The sequence below is a fragment of the Amia ocellicauda genome, unplaced genomic scaffold (genome assembly GCF_036373705.1).
Source record: "Amia ocellicauda isolate fAmiCal2 unplaced genomic scaffold, fAmiCal2.hap1 HAP1_SCAFFOLD_182, whole genome shotgun sequence".
NCBI lineage: Eukaryota > Metazoa > Chordata > Actinopteri > Amiiformes > Amiidae > Amia > Amia ocellicauda.
In genome coordinates, this window is record NW_027102745.1 from 10001 (window position 1) to 14645 (window position 4645).

Sequence of the window (4645 nt, forward strand, 5' to 3'; positions counted from 1 at the left end):
GAGCACTGCCCCGGTGTTAGTTTTCGGAGAAATGCCTCCGTTGATTTGTTATGATTTTTTTTCCGCCGGCCGCCTGGTCGCCCTAATGTAAAGTCAATGGGAGTGAGGAGATAGAACATTTTTCAAAGTTTTTCACCCGGCCCCAAACGGCTCCAAAACACACTGGGGCTGTGGCTGGGACTCTCACCAGGACTGCCCCCTACTTTATTTCTGGATTAAAAAGCATTCTATATTAATTTTTCGATTTTTGGGACCCGGGACGCCTGGTCACCTAACTCCCCTTCTATCCCTATGGGGGGGGGGGCGGGGACATCGAAAACGCTCCCATCGCCGCCGAGGCACGCTGCGGGGACTCTCCCTACCATCGCCCCATGCTTCCTTTGAAGAATATATGACGTTTTTCAATTTTCACCGACATTTGAAAATCAAAACTTCAGAACATTTCATAGTTATTCTCAATGGGTTGTCTAGGGGCACACATCTCTAAACTGGGGGAAATGCTCAAAATGATTAAAAAGAAAAACAATGCCCCCAGACCCGGGGGGCTGATAGCTGGGAGCCCCCTGAGCACTGCCCCGGTGTTAGTTTTCGGAGAAATGCCTCCGTTGATTTGTTATGATTTTTTTTCCGCCGGCCGCCTGGTCGCCCTAATGTAAAGTCAATGGGAGTGAGGAGATAGAATATTTTTCAAAGTTTTTCACTCGGCCGTCTGGTCCCCTGACTCGAAAATTTTAAAGTGCTCCCATCGGTCCCGGGATAGGGTGGCTGATAGCTGGGAGCCCCCTGAGCACAGCCCCGGTGTTAGTTTTCGGAGAAATGCCCCCGTTGATTTGTTATGATTTTTTTTCCGCCGGCCGCCTGGTCGCCCTAATGTAAAGTCAATGGGAGTGAGGAGATAGAATATTTTTCAAAGTTTTTCACTCGGCCGTCTGGTCCCCTGACTCGAAAATTTTAAAGTGCTCCCATCGGTCCCGGGATAGGGTGGCTGATAGCTGGGAGCCCCCTGAGCACAGCCCCGGTGTTAGTTTTCGGAGAAATGCCCCCGTTGATTTGTTATGATTTTTTTTCCGCCGGCCGCCTGGTCGCCCTAATGTAAAGTCAATGGGAGTGAGGAGATAGAATATTTTTCAAAGTTTTTCACTCGGCCGTCTGGTCCCCTGACTCGAAAATTTTAAAGTGCTCCCATCGGTCCCGGGATAGGGTGGCTGATAGCTGGGAGCCCCCTGAGCACAGCCCCGGTGTTAGTTTTCGGAGAAATGCCCCCGTTGATTTGTTATGATTTTTTTTCCGCCGGCCGCCTGGTCGCCCTAATGTAAAGTCAATGGGAGTGAGGAGATAGAATATTTTTCAAAGTTTTTCACTCGGCCGTCTGGTCCCCTGACTCGAAAATTTTAAAGTGCTCCCATCGGTCCCGGGATAGGGTGGCTGATAGCTGGGAGCCCCCTGAGCACAGCCCCGGTGTTAGTTTTCGGAGAAATGCCCCCGTTGATTTGTTATGATTTTTTTTCCGCCGGCCGCCTGGTCGCCCTAATGTAAAGTCAATGGGAGTGAGGAGATAGAATATTTTTCAAAGTTTTTCACTCGGCCGTCTGGTCCCCTGACTCGAAAATTTTAAAGTGCTCCCATCGGTCCCGGGATAGGGTGGCTGATAGCTGGGAGCCCCCTGAGCACAGCCCCGGTGTTAGTTTTCGGAGAAATGCCCCCGTTGATTTGTTATGATTTTTTTTCCGCCGGCCGCCTGGTCGCCCTAATGTAAAGTCAATGGGAGTGAGGAGATAGAATATTTTTCAAAGTTTTTCACTCGGCCGTCTGGTCCCCTGACTCGAAAATTTTAAAGTGCTCCCATCGGTCCCAGACCCGGGTGGCCACGAGGTGGGACCCCCCTGAGCACTGCCCCGGTGTTAGTTTTCCGAGAAATGCCCCCGTTGATTTGTTATGATCCGTAGTTGCCGGCCGGCCGCCCGGCAGTGCTCTATCGGATGGAGCGTGGGCTGGCTATGGGAGATTTAGCGATTTTCGGAACCGGCCCCGATCGCCCCCCAAACCGGGTGGCCACGAGGTGGGACCCCCCTGAGCACTGCCCCGGTGTTAGTTTTCCGAGAAATGCCCCCGTTGATTTGTTATGATCCGTAGTTGCCGGCCGGCCGCCCGGCAGTGCTCTATCGGATGGAGCGTGGGCTGGCTATGGGAGATTTAGCGATTTTCGGAACCGGCCCCGATCGCCCCCCAAACCGGGTGGCCACGAGGTGGGACCCCCCTGAGCACTGCCCCGGTGTTAGTTTTCCGAGAAATGCCCCCGTTGATTTGTTATGATTATTTTTCGCCCAGGCGATGTGCCTTTTCATTTTGTTTTGCACTTTCCTTCATTCCTTGGTGCATGCTACCATCTAACGGACACATTTCGGTACTGCAGTTTGAAAGTAATTTCCCCGTCTAGGGATCTCTCAATGCCCTGGGCTGCGAAAGGAGGGCAAGGACACCCTATGTTCTCATGAGTGCAAAGCCCCCCCGGCTTCAAGGCATTCCAAAAGGAAAACCGGAGACACTGCTGTACACACACACACACACACACACACACACACACACACACACACACACAGAGAGAGAGAGAGAGAGAGAGAGAGATAGAGAGAGAGTAGTCACACAGTGGAATAAACTCCCCAGCGATGTGGTAGAAGCTGAAAGTTGGGGAACATTGTGATGGTCTATATTTCTTGGCAGATAATAAAAGATGCTCTTATCATGCCTCCGTTGATGTGTTATGATCCATAGGTTGCCGGCCGCCCGGCATTGCTCTGATCGGATGGACCGTGGGCTGCCTATGGCAGAGTATGGGCGATTCTTCAGCCGGCCCCGATGGCCCCCCAAACCGGGTGGCCACGAGGTGGGACCCCCCTGAGCACTGCCGCGGTGTTAGTTTTCCGAGAAATGCCCCCGTTGATTTGTTATGATCCGTAGTTGCCGGCCGGCCGCCCGGCATTGCTCTATCGGATGGAGCGTGGGCTGGCTATGGGAGATTTAGCGATTTTCGGAACCGGCCCCGATGGCCCCCCAAACCGGGTGGCCACGAGGTGGGACCCCCCTGAGCACTGCCCCGGTGTTAGTTTTCGGAGAAATGCCCCCGTTGATTTGTTATGATCCGTAGTTGCCGGCCGGCCGCCCGGCATTGCTCTATCGGATGGAGCGTGGGCTGGCTATGGGAGATTTAGCGATTTTCGGAACCGGCCCCGATGGCCCCCCAAACCGGGTGGCCACGAGGTGGGACCCCCCTGAGCACTGCCCCGGTGTTAGTTTTCGGAGAAATGCCCCCGTTGATTTGTTATGATCCGTAGTTGCCGGCCGGCCGCCCGGCATTGCTCTATCGGATGGAGCGTGGGCTGGCTATGGGAGATTTAGCGATTTTCGGAACCGGCCCCGATCGCCCCCCAAACCGGGTGGCCACGAGGTGGGACCCCCCTGAGCACTGCCCCGGTGTTAGTTTTCCGAGAAATGCCCCCGTTGATTTGTTACGATTATTTTTCGCCCAGGCGATGTGCCTTTTCATTTTGTTTTGCACTTTCCTTCATTCCTTGGTGCATGCTGCCATCTAACGGACACATTTCGGTACTGCAGTTTGAAAGTAATTTCCCCGTCTAGGGATCTCTCTCTCGTCTAGGGACACTGCTGTACACACACACACACACACACACACACACACACACACACACACACACACACACACACACACACACACACAGTGAGAGAGAGGGAGAGATAGAGAGAGAGAGAGGTGGAGAGGGAGAGAGAGGTGGAGATAGAGAGATGGAGATAGAGAGAGATGGAGATAGAGAGAGATGGAGATAGAGAGAGAGATGGAGATAGAGAGAGAGTCGTCACACTCTGGAACAAACTCCCCAGAAGCTGAAAGTTGGGGAACATTATGATGATCTTTATTTCTTGGCAGATAATAAATGATGATCTTACAGAGGGCGACTTACAACACCAGTGCAAACATACAGCGAAGGACAAGGCATCAATCGCGACAGAATCCCTTGAGTTAAAGCAGCAGATTCAGAATAACACACGTCAAAACAGACTGGAGACTAAAACGAGCACGAAAGGTGTCGAATATGTGGCCTCCTCTCGCTTGTAAACTCTCTCGTGTTCCTGTCGATGGGGTCGGCGGCTCGGGGCAGCGGCCTAGCAGCAGCAGGCAGGCCACCCGGCTGCCTGGGGCTGACCTCCGGGGCAGGCAGGCAGGCAGGCAGACCTCCAGGGCAGGCAGGCAGGCAGGCAGGCAGACCTCCAGGGCAGGCAGGCAGGTAGGCCGTGCTGCTGCCAGGGCTGGCAGGCTGACCTCCAGGGCAGGCAGGCAGGCAGGCAGACCTCCAGGGCTGGCAGGCTGACCTCCAGGGCAGGCAGGCAGGCAGGCAGGCAGACCTCCAGGGCTAACAGGCTGACCTCCAGGGCTGGCAGGCTGACCTCCAGGGCTGGAAGGCAGGATGGCAGACCTCCAGGGCAGGCAGGCAGGCAGGCAGGCAGACCTCCAGGGCTGGCAGGGAGACCTCCAGGGCTGGCAGGCAGGCAGGCAGGGCTGTGTGGCTGGGGAGGGCAGGCTGGCAGGCAGGTAGGCCGTGCTGCTGCCAGGGCTGGAAGGCTGACCTCC